Source organism: Ambystoma mexicanum, chromosome 5q (assembly GCF_040938575.1).
Source record: "Ambystoma mexicanum isolate Mex_15411 chromosome 5q, UKY_AmexF1_1, whole genome shotgun sequence".
NCBI lineage: Eukaryota > Metazoa > Chordata > Amphibia > Caudata > Ambystomatidae > Ambystoma > Ambystoma mexicanum.
This window is the reverse complement of record NC_090933.1, coordinates 256,435,331-256,456,093: the sequence shown is the minus strand read 5'-3', so window position 1 is coordinate 256,456,093 and position 20,763 is coordinate 256,435,331.

The following is a 20,763-nucleotide window of genomic DNA, read 5'->3' as shown; positions in this document are numbered from 1 at the left end:
CTTAAAAATCGGCAGGAAGGCAACAAACATAACATTAATGGAAAAGATGAAGGAAACAGGATATAACAATGACACAAACAAATTAATATCACAAAGCTGTAGGAACAAATGCACAGTTAGAATACACCAACAGGTTGGTAAAAATCGACAGGAAGGCAACAAACAACATTAATCAGAAAGATGAAGGAAACACTCAAAGGAAACAAGGAAGTAGTTAGTACCATAGTAAATGAAGGTTTTTTTTAATCCGACAAGGATTTTTTCCCCCAGACCCAAGGATTAGAAAAGCAAACACAGAAACTGAGCGCAATGCACAGTACACTGGTTTGTAAACTAAATATGAGGGTCAAAAAGGTAAACTGTCTATTAAGCTATGTAGTAAATTTTCAAAAAATGCAAAGACTAACATACCTGTTTCTTTTATCACAGAAATGGAAAAAGGGATACTTCTGCTAAGTACAATAACCATTTCAAAATTGTATGTGAATTCTGAACAAAGTAAGGCGTAGGTATATTGGCAGTCATTTTCTACACATGCAAATCTACACGTCTAATCTATGGTACTAATATGCTGCAGTGCCTGTAGGCTGGCTCTTGCATCTTCGGTGTGTAACCTACCATGTACGCCTTCCGACCAAGGTACAAGGAGTATAGGTCCTTGCCACAACCATTGCTGCATATCAAAACCATGGTCCTTGTAAATTAGCTACTTATAAATGTACTTTTCGGACCATCGTCTGCAGCCATGCAGCCAAGACACTAGGGCGTCCACACAACAAGCGCATTACACCACACCCATATTCACTTGTAACTTCATTGCTTATGACTTCAGTCTTGGGTGTATGGCCTTTGGGCATGCAATCAAGAGTCTGGGTCCTGGCTAGAAACACCACAGCATATCGGAACCATTGTGCCTTGTCAGTGTACTATGTACAAACTTGGTTTTGGGAGCATGGCCTTTGGCCATGCTCCCCAAAGGCTACGCCCTCCCCACAACCATCTTGATGATGTTGCATAGTACAAGTGTACCAATAGCTGTGATATGGTGCAGTAGTTTGTATCCACAATCTAAAGAGGTGAGGTTATATAGTATTTAAAATGTATAGTTACTTACAACTGCAGTGCTTATTACTTTGTTCAAATACTCTGCATCCTGGTCACTACTACCACACCATTTGACATCCATTGTGGCATATAATGACACTACGAACAAATGTACTTTTGGGGGCATGGCCTTTGGGCATGCACCCATGATTGCAGCCCTTCCCCACAGCCGCCAGAGTGATGCACTACCACACCATATCGTACCCATTGTGCCTTGTAAATACACTACATATAACTGTGCTGTTGGGTGCATGGCCTGCATCCATGCACTCATGACTGCAGACTCTCCCCACAGCCACCTGACTGATGTTCAATACTAGGGGTGTCTCTGTAGCTCTGAAATGCTGCATTGTTTGTGCGCAGGGCATACAATTGTAGGTGTATGGCCATACATTTCAATATAGGGTTGTGATGTGTCTTATAACTGCAGTGCTTACACGTTTCCTGTTGGGTGCATGCTTGGGTGTATGGCATACAGCCTGCAACCATGCACCCAAAAGTACACATCTTGTCCACAACCACTGCACTACATGAAACCCATGTGGGCTTGTAAGTGAAGACGTTATAGCTTTGTTGTTGGGGGCATGGCCTTCAGCCTTGCACCCAAGAGTACACACACTCCCCACAACCAGACAATCGATGCGCATTAGTAAGGGGGTATCCATGGGTGTGACATACTGAAGTATTGGTGGGCAGGGCCTAGAGTTTTGGAAGTAAGGCCTTCAGCCGACAGCCATCCATCCAGGAGTCTAAGCCCTGGCCACAACCACCGTAGCATATCCCACCCATGGCGGCGTACTGATGAATACAATAACCATTGGAAAAAGTATTGCAATTACTGCATGGTGTCAATTTCAATGTTCCCTAACACCACACGTGTCCTTAGAACTGTTACAAGTTCCCTGTGCACTGCACAAACTGAAATGCTGCCCTTATTGGACCCCTCATTTTCTGTGCGTACAAGGAAGCCATAGAAAATACATCATGAAGAAGGTATAAGTGTGTTATTGGGTGCATGGCTTTTGGCCATGCACCCAACACTACAGAGTCTCCCCACAACCATCTCAGTGATGTGTGGTAGTGGGGGGTTTTCTATAGGTGTGGTATCCTTCAGTGCTTCTAGTCAGAGGCTTCACTCCTAGCTGTATGTCCATAGATCTTACATGCAATGGGTGTGTAGTGGCTTCCACGTCTAGTACTTATAACTTTGTTCTTGGGTGCATGGCCTTTGGCCATGCACCCAAGACTGCACACACTCCCCACAACTTGCCAATCAAAACGCAATACTACGGGTGTATCCATGGGTGTGACATGCTGCAGTGGTTGTGGCCAGGGCCTACAGTCTTGGAAGTAAGGGCGACGGCCATGTATCCAAGACTGTAGGCCCTGGCCACAACCACTGTAGCATGTGACATCCATGGCGGTGCACTAATGAATATAATAATAGGCATCGGGAAAAGTAATGCAATCACGGCATGTTGTCAATTTCAATGTTGGCTACCACTATGCGTGTGCTTTCAACAATTAGAAGTTTCCTGTCCACTGCATGGACTGAAGTGCTATCATTATTACACGCCTCATTTTCTGTGCGTACAGGCTGTCCATGGAAAGTACATCATGAAGACCGACCCCCAGAACAAATGCATTGCTCAACCATGTCTTACTGTCTGAACCTTTCCCAACGGTCTGTGACACAGCAAAACAGTTTTATAAATAGACCATATGTACGCTGGTTCTTGCTCCACTTTCGGGGGATCCAAGATGTCGGGAAGTGACAGCGAAGAGGACATAGATATCACTAATTTGTTCAGACCTATTTTGTGATAATTTTAAAGAAAAGTGCTGCACGGAAGGTCACCAAATTTACAAGAGCAGGCTTTCTGGACCAAGCCCCTGCACCTGCCGCAGATTTCATGAAAATCAATCCAGCGGTTTGAACTGTAGCCATGCGCAAAGTTTTTCCCCCATTCAGTCTATGGGAAAAAATTACGTTTTGGGACCCCCCCTATAACTTTTGCCCCCCTGGACCAAACATCTCCAAAACTTAGCAAAAAAATTCAGAGTGGCCCATATACTTCAGGAGGAGCAAAGTTATAAGCCGCCCAAAAAGTGCTCTTCCTATGGAAACAGCAACTTAACTACATGACCACTAAAGTGATGACTGATTGTTGCAATAATTGGAAGGAGACTGGGGGAGCAAACAAGCTCCCTGCATCTGGCCGGCTATTCTGCACGCTGCTAGGCTGGTGGAAATGTATGAGTGGGGTTGTTGCCAACCCAATCATAGTGGACCAAGTAATCTAGAGTCCGATAGTTAATGGAGCCAATGAGACGTTGTACTTTTAGTGACGTGTACAGCAGTCATTTTGAAGGAAGGGCTCAGATGCCCCACCTGACAATGTTTATCCAATCCCCTCACTTTGTTACCATATACAGATATAGTGCCTATATTAAACTTACCTTTCTAGAACCAATAGAACTGCATGCAACATTTTAAGTGTTACACGTCAGCAATGATGAGTTTTCAGTATAAAAGATGTGTTTTTTATGAAGTTTGTTGGAGTTGTGAAGTGAGAAAGAAGATCAAGCAACAGCCGATGTTCATGAACTCCCTGTTTTTTGTACTTGTCATTCAACTGAATCCCTTTGCCAACTATTGAGTTGTCATTATTGATTCGATGCAAGAGTATTAATCTGCATCCCCATCCATCTCACGGGTGCCGCTACTCATTTTAAAGTGCTATTGGGCAACCCCCAGCTTTATGGGCCGGTTGGGTCCTAGTGCACACTTGTTAGCAGAGAGAGGATGGTTTATCGACTATCGATTAGAGAAGACACCCATTGACTGTCGACAAAAGTAACTCTAGGTCCTTGGCAATATCATGAGTCCTTTGCCATCTGGCTAAGTAGACTGAGAAACTCCCCGTAGATAGTGGCTAGAGTAAATTATAAAATCTGCAGTTGAGGTAAGAAGGAACCCGTGTTTTCAACCACAAATCCCTTCCCACTTCTACAAGCAGCCTTCCGGAAGAAAAGCAGGAGAGACGGTGACGAAGTCGGTGATCCCGAGGATCCACAGAGAGCAGAGAGAGGATATGCCTAAATACCTACGCTTTAATATAGCGGCTACAAAAAGCCTGCATTCAAGTCCTAAAAATATAGGGCAATAGGAGACCGAAACAGTTAAAGATGTTTTCGAAAGGAATGGACTTACACTCCATGTCAGAGTAAATCATAGAGGCAGGAGATTTATGTAGCCAGCTGGAGTCTGTCTAGTTTGTCACTTCTGTCTTATGTTTTTTTTTCTCTTTTTCCTGAGACGTCATAAAAAAATAAGACATTTTTTGGAAGAATTAGCGCAAAAATTACACGATTGTTTATCTAAGATATTGCATAATGTTGATTGATGGTTGTTGTGGGAAAAATTATTTTTGAGAAAAACGGGATTGGAGCTTGCGACGATTGGTGCTCGCTCAGATTGTTGATTTTTCTTAAAACTTGACAAAGTGTTGTGTGAGAAGATAAATAATTTTAAGTATGGAAGATATTACACCGCTAATACACTTGTGCAAACAGTTGACGAAACATGCACCTAAACTGAGTACAGTGCAGAATGGGTCAAAGGAACCACCCACAAAATGTTTATGCCATGTCCTCATGGTGGATTGCTATCTAAAGCAGTCTTGCAATACATGATGACATATTTGCACACCACATATTCCAGGAAAAAGTTAGACAAATGCCTAGCTAGTTTAGAGTTTTGGAAGATGTACCAAGAGCATAAGGAGGAGGAGCCACCGGTAGTTTGGATACTTAACATATGCACAGAGGGGGGTGAAAGGCCTTCTGCGCCACCCTCCCCATCTTAAACCAAAAGCGAAGCCAGTAAAGATGAAGGACTATATCCATTAAGAAAAGTTAAAGCAGCCATGGGATTTAGTAAGAAGGCATATGAGTCACCTACGCAAAGCAGTGACGAAAACCCAGCCAAAGGCCCAGACAGAAATATCATCTCCAAAGTCCCGAGGGATAAGGAGAGGCGCGAGAAAGAAAAAAGAGATCAGGCACAAGCAGGTTCATCTCTAGATACAAATAGAAAGGAGATAAGGACAGAACTGATGAGATGGTATTCACACAGAACAAATGGATGGGGGGTCAGATTCTATTGAAACTCGATGGTAAAGGCATTGAGGATGTGAGACAAAAGGGAGAGCCAGACAATTCACAAAGAAAAGAGAAAGAAAAGGAAAAAGGATTGAGAGACGAAAGGATCAAGAAAAAAGATAGACAGAGACAAGAACAGCTATATCGCAAAGAGCAAGAAAGGAAACACAATCATAATCCACGAGCAGCTAATGATCAGAATAGGCAGCAACAACAGAGAATAGAGGATGAAGAGCAAAATATAAGGGATACCAGAATAAAAAGACAAAGGGATGATGAAATACGAAGTGAAAATGAACATAGAGATTCAAAGAAACAGGAAGAAGATATGATCAGAGAGGAAGTGAGGAAGTGCAGAGAGTTTGATGATGACGAGGAGCATTTTACAGACAGAGGGGGGTGTCTCCACCACCCTTTGTGAGGCAACAAAGGACATTGCCAGGTAGACAGCAATGCAGGACTATCCTCCCTGCAGTGGATAGAAAAATGATGAGAGAGGAAAAAGAGTGCCATGTATTACAATTCCTGTTGCTTGAAAAAGGAGGAACGAGGCCACAGTATATCCCATGGCCACACATGGACCGAGAAAATCTGAAAAACAAGCTTCCAATGTTAACATCGGGAGCCAGAAAATGGATACATGAGCTGGAAAAAATGACGGAAGGGAACATGTTAGCCATAGTGGATATTAAGGGTCTTTTAATCGTCAGACTTGGTGATAGAGCTGATGCTGTGTGGACACGTGCAGGGTACCCTGGCATGACTACAGATAATACTGCACACAATGGAGCTCCTTTTAACAATTGCAAAGCCGCGGTATGGAAAGCATTACGATTGCTATACCCGGATACGTCTGACATGGGAGCCATAATGACCCACAAAATGAAGCAGTCAGAAGATCTGTTGCTTTACATTTAGAATTTCCAAGATGCATGGGTGCTGGAAACTCGTGAATCTTGGGGGAAATCCATACCCGTGTTTTACCACATATTATGCCAAGGGCTTCCAGATCAGATACAGAAGCAGCTCGAGAAATTGGTGGGAATTGAGGCCAAGCCATGGTCTGAGATACGATTGACCATAGCTCACTATTGCAGACTTCTGCAAGAAAAGAATCAAGTGCAGAAGAAATTGTCAAAATATGCCATTGAAGGGGCAATGATAACTAGCACAGATGGATCAAACATTCAGCAGGTCAATAATCAACCGCAGGTTAATCAGGGCAGAAATGGGTTCTAACCCACAGGGAGAGACTTTCGAGGAAGAGGATGGCAGAGTAATCAGGGAGGTTTTCAAAACAGGCAAAGTGGCAATCAAGATATGGCAAATGGGCAATTAATCAGACCACCGCCAATTTGTTGGACGTGGGGAATGGCAGGGCATCTAGCGTGCACAAGCAGAAGTCAAGGCATGGTGCAAACAGACCAAGGAATCAGTAGAGGAAAGGTGACTCTACCTGTGTTTTTTCAGCAGGGTGGAAATGGAGTTGCACAGAATCACATGGTGCAACAGCAAACGCCAGGAGCACAGCAAAGCTTGCAACCTCAGAACTTGATACATTTTCCACAAGGACAGTCTCAACAGTTGCTGATTCAACTGTCACAGACAACAAGTGCAGGACAGGCATTGAACTCTGGAATGAGAGCCAACACTGGTGATGGAGGAAGTCCATTCACGCAGCATGGGACAAGGTTATATATGGACTAGGACAGCTCACTGGGAAATCTGATGTGTTCTATCCTATCAGTGACACCAGATCCTCTCCAGGAACCAAGGGTAGATGTCGTTATAGGGGATAAAGAATATTCCTTCTTAGTTGACACAGGTGCAACATGCTCGTGTATGCGTTAAGGCAAGTTTTCCCTGTCCGGCGATGCCATAAATACTCAGGGTTTCACGCTTCACAGAAGCAACAAGTCGTGTTCCTTTTACAAATTAACTTCCAGTCTCCATAAGAGAGTGTGACATGAAGGTGTCATTGCTTTATTCAAGGAAGACCCCAGTAAATATATTGGGCCGAGACCTAATGACAAAGTTGAACATAACAATCTCGTTTCACGGAGCAGGGCATAGTATGTTCGACTCCAGGAATGTATTTTTTGAATGTATGCAAAATTATTATAGCATACGCTGGACAATCAGCTATGAGGGCTGTTCCATTGGAACCAGAAATATTCACATATGGGATACGCATACTAATGGCAGGGCTAGCAGGCCTCGCAGAAAAACCATGAGAACCCCAGATGAGTTTCTATTTAGGCCAAGAATACCTATGCATGAAGAAAAGGGACACGTTTTTCCCTTGGCAATACACACAGCCATAGTGCGAGGGAAAATGGCACTGATCGATGGTTGCAATGATGAAGGCAGACAATGGTGCACAGTAATCGCCATTGAGGAAGGGTACAGATTGACTGACGTCACTGATGACGATCTGTTTGACGAGCAAAAGGATGTTGAGGAAACAACAGTTGAGGTAAATCACATTTTTTTTCTTTTGATCATCCTCACCCAAAAAATGTGATTTACCTCAACTGTTGTTTCCTCAACATCCTTTTGCTCGTCAAACAGATGCCCTTAGTGATGTCAGAGTCGTCATGCAACTGCATGGTTTATCCAATTAAAAAATCAAAGGAAGGGTTGTGGAGATTAATTCAAGATTTACTCCCAATAAATGATGTTGTAGAGGCCGAGTTCCCTCTAGACCTTAACCCGGCCACAATCCTATGTAATATACCTGTTGAGGCTCAATATTTTATGGTGATTGACTTGAAAAATGCATTTTTCTCAATCCCATTTCACAAAGACTCACAAGATCTGACTTCATTTATATTCAGACAGATGTGTCTGAAAACCAGGAGGTTACCCCAGGGGTACTATGAGTCTCCTTTGATTTTTAACAGAGTCCTGCAGATGGATTTAAGCAATATTGCATTAGAGAGTGTGGTCTTAAAATATTTGGATGACCTCTTAATTTGCAGCACAACAGAGGAGAGATGCAGACACGATCTGTTCAGCTACTGACCATATTGGCTGAGAAAGGATATAAAGTTGACAAAGAAAAGTGTCAGCAAGAAGTGCTGTACATAGGCCAGCTGATCTTGCATAAGGGGAAAAAGGTTACCCCTGAAAGGGCTGAGGCCATATTGAACACAGCCAAGCCACACACGATAAAACAGATGCAGAGTTTTTTAGGACTTTGCAATTATGTCAGGACATGGGTCTTCGACTACAGCTCATACACTAAGCCCTTGTTACAAGCCCTGAAGAAGGCACAGAGGATGAAAGAAAAAATTGAATGGTCTGAGACCATGGAAGAAGACTTTATTGAACACAAGAAATCCATTTGCACAGCACCAGTTTTAGGGATTCCCAATTATGCAGAGGAATTCTACCTGTTTTCACACACGAATGGCAGTGTCATGACAGCAGTACTCACACAGAGAACCACATTTGTGCTCAAGCCCCTGGCATACTACAGTGGGAATTTGGACCCAGTGATGAGAGATCATTTCCCTTGGGAACAGAGTTTAGCTGCCGCAGCGTTCACCATAGAGAAGGCTGCAACCATTGTGATGGGTTGCTCAATGACATTGTTTGTTGAGCATGCACTATTTGCCACTCTAGAGAAACCAAAGGGCACATTGACATCTCAGAGAGCTTCTGCTTATGAAGTGATCATATCGAATCCATCGATTAAGATAGTTCAATGCAAAATAGGGAACCCAGCTATGTTCATGGCCGAGCCAGTCACTGAAGGAGAACCGATCCATGACTGTGCAAATTATGAAGAATTCTATGATGAGATTCCCAGAGTGAAGAAAAATGCATTGGCAGAAGGAGAAATTGTCTTCATTGACGGTTCTTTGAGAATCGATCAAAATGATGGGCAAAGATATACCGGTGCCGCTGTGATGATGCACACGGCAAATGGAGAATTTTGAGTGCTCATTAGTGCACGATTACCATCTTATTATTCAGCACAGGCTGCAGAATTATTGGCGTTGATACTTGCCATTGAGAATCATGCAGACCAGGAAGTGAGAGTGTACAGTGACTCTGCCTATGTGACATCAACAGTGCACGCAGACTTAGCATGCTATAAAAGGAGGGGCTAACTCTGAGCAGATGGCACACCAGTGCAGCACGCAGCCCTATTTGATAGGCTCATTAAGGCAACACAGCTCCCAATGGGCATAGCGGTCGTAAAATGCACCGCCCACACAAAAAGGACAGATTTTATCTCACGTGGAAACGTGGAAATAAAGCAGCAGACACAGAAGCCAAGCTTGTGTCCCCCAAAGACGAAGTTGTAATGGATGTGGAATCAACTGATGTGCATGAGAGAATGATTGTTGCACGAAGTGAATCTGACAGTTATAGTAACTTAGGGCAGACCCAGTTAATGGAACTCCAAGGGGAAACACCCCAGGAGGAGAAAAACATCTGGAAGCGGTGAGGGTGTTCTTTAAACCCCTCTGAAAGCTTGTGGTGACAAGACAGCAATGGTAAACTGGTGATGCCTATAGCCCTATTGAAAATAGCAATGGACCAATTGCATTATCCAGCACATATGACAAAAGAGAATCTAGCAGCAACGCTCGTGGAAGACTGGTTCATACCGAACTTAGTTGAGCACCTTGCATTTTTTATGATGAACTGTATATTCTGCCAACAGTTCACAGCTGGGCACACACTAAGAGTAATTAAAGGAGTCATCCCAAGGCCTAATGGACCTTTTCAGCACTTTTATATTGATTATGTCGATATGATTCAAGTATGTAATGGGTACAGGTATCTAATTGTTGTAGTGTGTCCATTCTCTACATGGATAGAAGCAGGTCCATGCACACACCCAGACTCTACCTGTTTAGTCAAATTTCTGTTGACAGAGGTATTTCCCAGGTGGGGAGTATGTGAAGTCATGAGGTCAGATAATGGTCCTCACTTTGTTAATGCAGTATTTGAGCAGATCAGCTTGCTGCTTGGTATAAAGCATAAGTTCTCGTCGGCATATCACCCGCAAGGTAATGGAATATGTGAGAATCTCAACGGCTTGTTAAAGGAAAGGATAGCCAAGTTGAAGCTTACTCTAAAAAAGGGATGGCTACACTGCCTTCCATTGACACTGTACGCACTCAGAAACCAGCATGGTTCTGACCATCATCTTACACTGCACAAAATAGCAACAGGCAGAAGGATGCATACTCCATTGATCACCCTCGAGCTAGAGCTAGATGTGATGCCCAGACAACAGGAGAAATCTTAGGGTCTGAAATGCAAAATTATTTGAAGTGTATGACATCTTGCCTTACTGTAATATCAGGACAGTTGCAGCGACGACAAAAAGGGAGCAGGGCAGCACAGAACACAGAAGGAGATACTACAACTGACCCATTTCAAGGACTACGTCTACCACCAATCTTTCCTGGTGACACGGTCCTGGTGAAAAACAATATGAGAAAGAAGTGGGATGAGCCAAGGTTCAACGGTCCATTCAGAGTGGAAAATGTTACTCCCTCTGCAGTCAAGCTAGAAGGAAGAAGAGCTTGGCCCTTTCTGGGTGATAGCAAACCATACATTGGAGAAGGCCCCCTGCCCTCACCCCACCGAGTAGAGACTATAGACAACGGGGAAGAACCACAGCATGTGGAGACGAGACCCATGACGAGAAAGAAGGATGCATGACCAGCAAAACAAAGACGAGAAACTCTGATGCAAACTGTGGCTTAAAACTTGACATTTCCACTGAGCAAAAAAGGGGATAAGGACATAAAAATATGGACACTCTTTGCATTCTAGTTGCAGGGTGAAGAAGAGAATTGCACGTATAAGCAACAACCTAATCTTTTGACTTTGCACTTTGAACTGAGGCATGTGGAAGCCCTGATAAGAAAAGGGTATGCCAAATTTTTATCGAGGACACACAAATTGGAAGAAAATACAATATCTGGACTTGTTCCAGACAGAAGCATTGTTTGGACTCACTTACGGTGTTGCACAGCAGTGATATCACTAAATACGTTAGAAATAACTTCGACTTAGTCTTGAGGTCATACCCGTCACTATTGGGAAGATTCACTAGCATCACTGAATTTCTTCAAGACCCTGAAAACGAAAAGACAATAAGGAGGTTGCTCACCGTGATCGCTGAGCAGTTCTTTTTGCTCCAGACAGAAGCATTGTTTGGATTTACCTATGGTGTTGCACAGCAGTCACATCACTAAATACGTTAGAAATTACTTCGACTTAGTCTTGAGGTCATACCCATCACTAGTGGGAAGATTCACTAGCATCACTGAATTTCTTCAAGACCCTGAAAACGAAAAGACAATAAGGAGGTTGCTCACCGTGATCGCTGAGCAGTTCGTTTTGCTTCTGGAATACAGAGAGGAAAGAACAAATGTCCCAAGCGGAAGAAGAAGCGAATAGGCTTGTAAACATACTGTTATTTCGCTTAATTGAAGACTGCCCCGATCTTGTTGGGAGATGAAGTGACGTCTTGACATTTCTCCAAGATCTTGCAAACACAGAATGTCTGAGCATAATCCTGAATGGAATCATAATCCAAGTTGCTCTTGAAGCTCAACGAAATCACAGGATCTGCCCACAGTGCAAAAAGGACAAAACCAATGTCCCTGTCATCAGAAGACAGCAGATTGGTAAGCAACATCTTCTTTTGCCTAATTGAGGACTTTCTGGAACTTGTGGGAGGCCTGCCTGTGTTGACATCTTCACTTGGACCAGAGACCCAGCAAACTGTACACAGATGAGCATGCTCCTGCATGGTATTGTGATGCAGGTTGAACTGTCTAATCATCATCAGAATTTCCAAAGGCGACTGTAAAACTTTCCGCCGAGGGACAGATGGAGAAGGAGTTGGCAGAGACTTCACTCTTGTTTATACTATCAAGGACACAACATGTCCTCCGGATTGAAACAAATAAGAGGAACAGACTGGAAGCTTGTGTATTTTGAACACGTAAAGTAAAAGAAGGACTTGCCGAATGTGTTGCCTTAATTGTGACTACAGGAAAGAGAACTGTAAGACAATAAGACAATAAGACAATCCAGTGTCCAGACAAAGGAGGACAATTGTTCCAGTACCTGCAACCAACAAGCAAAGAATCCAGAGATATTATTACATAAAATAAATTACCGTCATTTCTTTCCTTAAAATGATAGAGATGGGCAACCGAAGGAGTAATGTTGTCATCCCTCAAGGGGAAAGACGGAGTCATTGTTCCAGAACTAAGTGTTGCCGACTAACCTACAGAGGCATAATGTAACTATGTATTGTTTTTTATCATTTTTCTACATTGTTCTACTGTCACTGATGATTCGAACTGCATTTTTTATTGGTGCACAAAGTGTTCCGATTCAGTGCACCCACCTAATGATGTACGCATGACGCCCACAAAAGTACCCAGACCTTTTATCATCCTTCCAGTTCCTAGACAAGTTGGCAAAGGGGTGAATGAGCTTGAAATGGATGTGATTAGACATGACACACACACACATTTGGTAACAAACACATTGAAAAGCCGGAGACAGAGTCGGCAGAGCAAGCATGAGAAAAGGTTAATGAAAAATACACACGCACAAACAGTGAGTACACTTGCACCAGGTCTAGTGTCAATAACTGCAGAACTACAATCCAAAGCATGGGAGAAGAATAGACTGCCTACTAGGAAAAGTTCTATTACAAATGAAGTAAAAAAATAAATAGAAAAAGCTGAACTTTTAAAGAGACAAAAGGAGGTGGAGAATAAACCAACAAAGACAGCATCAATAAGCACACATGTTCCAGTGACGGGGACAAGTACAAGTTCTACACTACAACCATATACTGGGCCAATAGCAGAGCGGATATATACATTTATAACCAAGAGAAAAAGGATGCAAGAGGAGAAGGAAAGGATTGTCAGACTTCCACCTACTCCATTAGTACAGATGAAGAGACCTGAACTATGGATTGAGGTACCTTAGAATGCTCCAATGAGAATAAGCCACATGGATGCTATTAAGGATGTGATGATAGCAAACTACATGAAAACCTTGAGAATAAAGAGGAGCATACAAGGAGATGACAATGAACTAAATGATTACCTGGTTAGCACAGCACACTTGGGAAATAACATATGGTACCAACACATGAAAGAAGTTGGACAATGAAATTCAGAGGGGGAATGCTTTGTTTGTGCACTCCTACCTTACATCATGGGGAAGTCAAAGGTCTTCTTAGCTGTGGAAATCAATGTCCAGACAGCACACTGTCTATCACACGTAGCAATGTGCACGACCAGAGGCCAGTTCATGGGAAGTGATGCATCACTGAAATGGGCAACTGAAGCAACTGATCCAAATGGAGACAATTATGTCCAGGACATAAAGACAAGAAACAATGGATAAACAAAACACATTGTGATCAGATACGAGAAGCCTGGAGCTAAAGGAGCAGAAATCAGAAGAGAAGCAAATCACAAACTAAACATTCAAGGGAAGATGCCAGAAGAGACTGCACATTTGGGGAACAGTGCTTTCACCAGACGGATGGGAGAAAGGAGTAGTGATATGCAGGGCATGGATGGTCTTCGGTCACTACGAGCCCACCATCAACATAGTGTGAAATGGATGCAAGCCATTATGGACAAAACTTGCTAAACTATTGACATGGGTCGAAGACAGAGGAGGATCCTTACAGATAATGAAATTAAAGTATCCAAAACTGTGCTTCAGATACAATGGTACAAGAAAAATGGGAGAGAATCAGAACTATGGACGAGTCTTTGACGCTCCAGGAATGGTACATGGTTCTGCAGTGATAATGGATCGTTATTGGCCATGTGGAGCCAAAGCATATATCAGACTGCCGAGAAACTGGGGAGGCATATACACAATAGTAAATGTCCATGTTACAGCACTGGTGATCCCAAAAAGTGATCTAAATATTGACAGTCTCCCGAAAGCAGATGCTCACCTGAGGAAAATGAGATCTGTGGCACTGATGAGCCAAATGAAGCGAGAGAATTACTTTTCTGCCAAATCCATAGAAGCTTTTGATGCTATCCCTTATGAACATCGGCTGTTCAGTCAGACTTCTTCAGTGTTCACAACAATTTTCATGCCGAGAATTCAAGTTGGAGCAAATACTAAATGGTTGCAGATAACCAGATGGGAATTACTGCAGACCATCAACGCCACCATAAAAGGATTTAATGTGATCAAAGAAGAACTAAAGGCAATTTGACTAATGACTCTACAGAACAGGTATGTCCTTGACATGATCACAGCTATGGATGGAGGAGTTTGTGGACAAATTGGAGAATCATGTTGCACATTTATACCATCTCACAATGAAGAAAATGGAACGTTAACAGAGGCCATGGGTATGTTGACAAGATTACAGAATCAGATGATCGATGAAGCTGACGAAGTAGACGGCAACAGCTGGTTTGGATCACTATTTTCCTGGCTTCCACAAGGGATGGCAGATGCTGTCAAGTTCCTAGGAGCCCTACCAGTGATGATATTACTCAGATTCTGTGTTATCAAGATAATAATCTCTCAGTGCCAGAAAACTGTGCACAAGGCCATAGGGATGAAGATCATTATCAATATTGATCCAGGATGGAAGCCCAAAGACCTGACTGATGAAGAAATAAGAAACTTTGTGAAAGCTAGCATTCATGCACCAGAAGGAACCATGTTTTGGTATCCAAGGAAACACAGAAACCATGTGGGAAGATGGATCTATTGAAGTCCAAATGGCCAATGTCAACTTATGACATGGAATAAGGACGAGCATGTGAGAATAGCAGGGAGCCTGAAGGGAGTTATCAAAATATGGAGTCCAAAGAGATATTTCTTCATGTGTGGACCCAGAAGACGAAGTAAAGATGGATCCAGAAGAAGAAGTGAAAGTGAATACAGAGGATCCAGGAAAGATGGATACGAAAGAAGTGAAAGTGGTCGATGAATCGCTCAGAGGGGGGAGTGTAGATGAGGTCCCAAACATGATTTGCACCCCCACTGCCCATTTTGAGGTGCCAGGAATGTCCACGCCAAAATATGTGACATATGATGAGCAAATAAACCAGCAGAGAGCATCAGCAGGGCTCTGCCCAGTACCTATCGACTGACAGCACCTATTGAAGTACCTGCACCTAAAACCTTGTACAGTATGGAACCCATTGAGAAAACCATACCAACAAGTGAGACAGAATGACGATTGTCAAAATGCAATACTGAAAGAAGCCAAGAAAGTCCTAAAAGAAGACAAATGGTGACATTACAAGAACCCAGACTGACTCACATATTAAAGATATAACGACCTATGAATGATGAAAAGAGACGCAACACCATGGATACGTGACATCCTGAGTTTAAAGTGAAATAACAATGTCAAATGTTAGATGCTTATGCCATGAGCGTGATGCAGATATTCAGCCAGCTTACACGTGTACATATGCAAGGAACCACAAAAAGCTAAGAAAATCATGAGGCTTGCTAAAGCTGAATAGTAAAATAGAGTGTGGCAAGCACCACCTATACATATCTACTTCAAGAAATAACTGTATTTAAGTATAATTCCACTATGCACAAGAGCAGAACTGACCAAAGGTTACTTGAGGTCTCACGAGGAGAGCTTCGCGGCATGAAAAAAGAGAATTAAGGACAGACAGAAACTCAGACGAAGGCAAGTCATACCAAGAAGCCAAGGTCGTACCACTAGAAGCAGGCCAGCAGTAGATACATTTAATGAAGAGAAGTACAGAGCATCCTATTCTGAAAGGTCAAGATAAGCCACAGGAGGCAGATGGCTGACAAAATTAAATCAAATGCACAAATTACATGGAGAATAAGACGACTTTCACTGTGTCGGAATCACGTGACCAAGCCAGCAGAATTGATGAAACTTTCACACCTACGCATGGAATTATACCATGCCCAGACGCCTTCACTTTTCAAGACCAACCAGCAGTCTTGAGGCCAAGATACAAAGAAATAATTGACACATGACCACTGATGTAATGATTGATTGTTGCAATAATTGGAGGGAGACTGGGGGAGCGGACAAGCACCCTGCACCTGCCTGGCTATTCTGCCTATTGCAAGGCTGGTGGAAAAGTATGAGTGGGGTTGTTGCCAACCCAATCATAGTGGACCAAGTAATCTAGGGTCCTATAGTTAATAGAGCCAAAGAGATGTCATACTTTTAGTGACATCTATGGCAGCCATTTTAAAGGAAGGGCTTGGATGCCCGACCTGACACTGTTTATCCAATCCCCTCACTTCGTTACTATATACAGCTATAGTACCTATATTAGAGTTACCTTCCTAGAACCAATAGAATTGCATGCAACATTTTAAGCTTTACACGTCAGCAGTGATGAGTTTTCAGTATAAAAGATGTGTTTTTTATGAAGTTTGTTGGAGTTGTGAAGGAAGAAAGAAGATCAAGCAACAGCTGATGTTCATGAACTCCCCGTTTTTTGTACTTGTCATTAAACTGACTTCCTTTGCCAAACTGTTGAGTTGTCATTATTGATTCGATGCAAGAGTATTCATTTGCATTCCCCATCCATCTCACTGGTGCTGCTACTCATCTTAAAGTGTTATAGGGCAACCCCCAGCTTTAGGGGCCGGTTGGGGTCCTAGTGCACAATTTGCATTCTGCAGAAGTTGGTGAAATGCAATGGATTCTGAATTTGATATAGATACACATACACATCATTCATTAGGGATGTGCTCTTGTGAAACATGGTTGCAGAGAGAGCATGTATGTTTCCACGTGAATGAAATCTGAAAGATTTCATTTTTGTTTTGGTTGCCAGTACTAGTAGTAAGTACATAAGAAATTCTTGTGGATTTTCCTGTGAGTTGATGGTACTTTTTATTATTCCTGTACAGCAGTCCAATTCTTGTCTTATACCTGAGACGCTGTAAGTGCTGTCATGAATATTTGGGGCATTTCTATGAAGGGTGAGCATTTGCAAACACAACTGGTCCCAGCCGTTTAAGTAAATGTTGTGAACAATTAGTGGGAATTGAAAAAGAAGATTGATTGTTACATTAGCATAACAATTTACTCCAGTTGTATTGCTGAATATAAATGGACCAGAGAGTTCTGTTTGTGGATCGTTTGGAGGGCCTGCAGATTTTGTTGCAGCAGAGTCATTTGTGTCTTTGTTTTCTGATGTACATGGAGCAGACTTTTGACTAGACAGTTTTATGGTTTTATTTTTTGATGCAGAAGAAGTTGGTTGTTGTTTCTTTAATGTAATTGTTGGGAGACCTGTTATAGATTCTGTTTGTATTAGTTTTCTTTCTAAAGGATTCCTTTTTGGAGGTACAGGGTACATATCTAGATAGGGGTGTATAGTCCACGGTGTCTGTTGTACTCCAGGATGCAAGGAATGTCAGCGTTGACTTTGTTTGCATCAACGTTAACTAGGAATAGACTGTTAAGTGTACGCAGACGTGAAAGTGCTATGTAACTCATACCTTCTTTAAAGACTGTACTGCCAATGTCAATCAATGCTTGATCTAGGGTTAGACCTTGTGATTTGTGAATAGTGAAAGCATATGCAAGATATAGAGAAAATTGTTCTCTGTGTACATACATGTCTTTGAAAAGAAGGAAACATGGTATTGTGCGGCCAATTTTGTTCACTTCTCTAAGTTTGTCAAAGTAGATATTGACAATTTGAAAGTTGTTGTTATGTGGATATGTTTGGAAGCCAACAACTGTACCAATTGCTCCATTTACTAATCCTTGTTCTACGTCAAGGTTACATTTCAGAATTATTCTGCAGTTTAAACACAAAGTCAATATTTTCTCCAATCCAGCTGTGTTGAAGATACATTTTTCTAAGCCATTTAGTTGTGCTGTTGCTTTTTGACACATAGGAAGCATCATGCCGTGCACTTCTAGTTTGTTTGTGGAGCTGCTATGCAGTATGGGTTGCATTTTTTTTCAACATTGTCTCATTCAATTGAGTACAGCTTGTAATGGCTGCCATTAAGGATATGCAGTTTAGATTTTGCTGAATTCATTGTTCCATGTAATCAGGAGAAGATATGCTTTGTCCATATAGCTCATGGATAAATCTATTAATTAAGATGGATTTTGCTTCTTTAGTAAGCAGCCCAGTTCTAATACTTTTTAAAATGTTAGTATAGGTGAGGTCTGCAGAATGACACATATTTTAGTTAGTTCTATGTAGTGAAAATGTTGCCAGAATTGTACATTTCCAATGTTGTTGAGTGTATTGCTGCATTGTTTGTGTCCTAATGTTTCTAAAATAGGTTTTACTGGTGTTAATTGTAGCAGGTCTCTGAAAACAATAATATGTTTTCCTCCAAACAGTTCTTTGTAGTTGATTTTTAGGACTTCTTGCATTCTGAGATGAATTAAAGCCAACATTAGAGTGTAAACCATGCTTATCAGCATATTTTCTTATCAGGAGCACTTTCATTTGTTTCAGAATGATATCTTCAGTGCAACTTCTGCTGATAATGTGTAGTATTCTAATTTGGTATTTTATGGGGAGGAGCAGTAGTCGGTGTGAAGTTGCCTATGTTGTAAGCAGCTAAATTTGTGGGGCCGAAATGTTGTTCTTTGTTATGTTTTGTAAAAATGTGCTGATTATTTTAATTAAGAATGTTTTACCAGAACCAGCTTCACAACTTACATACAGGCAGAGGTTTATCATTTTTTCAGCTGCAGGTTTTAGTTCCATGTTTAAAACCATGTTCAATTTCTTGAGACTTCTAGCTAAATGGTGAGTAGTCCATCATTCAGCTGTGATTTGAGCACAGAGTAGTCTTCCTCAGATTGTTTATATTGATACATGGTATTTTCTACCTCAGTCATAGCTATTTCTGCTTCATTTAAAATGAGTGGTTCTCCAAGTGGTTCTTGGCTTCCTGTAAGGGAAGGCTGACTGCCCTCAGGAGGGTCTTTATCTAGCTGAGCTTCAATTTCTTCCTCTTGTTGATGTTCATTGTCCAACATTTTGTCATATTTTTTTGAAATTGTCATTTGTTATGCTTCTTTTATTTGCTTTGAATGTCGCTTTAAATGTGTCATAGTCACCTAATAATTATTTTTCTTTTCTCCAAGGTTTAAAAAGTTAGAGTAGGGTCATATAATACAGTTCTCTATGCTGTGGAGATTTAAATGATAACGTATATGATTAATTAGACAGGGTTTCGGGAGTTTCACTAGGCTTCCTTCACAAGTTAAGACTGGATAGTTGCCAGTTGTCTTATCTGGTGTGATATTGTTTTTATAGTTGTAGTTTTGGGCATTGTCATACAAATACATGTTTTCTAAAGCAATACTTCTGTTTGTGTAGTATGTGTTAGTTAAATTGTTTTTAAAAATGTCCTGGCTGTTGTGATCACTTGTGGTTATGTTTTCTATCTCTTGGTAAGATTTTAGTACTCTTTTTCAGGTTGAAGATGAACCAAGGTTCAGCCAAACAATGTGTTCAGATTTTCCATGTAAGGCTGTACCTGTTAAATGGTCTGCAGCTTCGTAGCACCGCATTCTCAATGTGAGAATATTTGTATACCAAGGCTGTTACATTTTTGTGATCGTTTTTTGTCAGATGATATGTCATCCCAGAGGTCTTTTATCTCTGTACTATCTGCTTTGGTGAGATAGGCTGTGATATATCTTGCAACTGCAGTGGAATTGTCTGCAATGTATTGTATGTCTATGTTTATTTCCACAAGAGGGGAATGGTTGTATTGTAATCATTGATGCACTTGGATGCTTTGTCCTTTTTAATGTTATATGTGTTTTTAGAGGGTTTGCCTTTTGCACTGTGTACAACAGAAGACATCAAGCTATTTACTTGTCCTTTTTTGCAAACTGACCTAGGGAAGCCAAAGTGAAATTTGATATAGTGTTTACCTTTGTTTTTATATCTACCTCTGCAGTATTTGCCACACATATTTTTGGAAGCGTAAGATTTGTGTACGTAGGTCACTATATGTGGTTTTTGAAGGGATGTTGCAGGTAATGTATTTTTCAATAAATTGTAAAACAGTGGCATCACTGTTATGGCCTAATTTGGGAGCATCTTTTATCCACAAAAGCATCTGGATGAGTGGTGCTCCTCTGGATTGATATTCTTTTCTCCAAAAGAAGTGATCAACTTCTCTGAGTGGAGGAGTCATTTTATTGCAGATGAAGTGCAGCATGGCAATGAAGTGATGGTGAAAGTACATTGATACATTTGCAGGGTCCAGAGAATAGAGTTCTGGTGTTTTTATGCCCATTCCCTCTTTATTTTCATTTGCAGTAAGTAAAAAGTCATGCACCTCATCCCATGCCTATTCTGCACAACTTAAAGTAACAAATCCTGTGGGGGGCTTAGGTTCCTTAGCATACCACCTACTACATCAGCATGACGTTGGAACCAGTATTCTTTTGTACCACATGTTTGCCAAGAGTATTGCGATATTTGACTGCAAAACTTC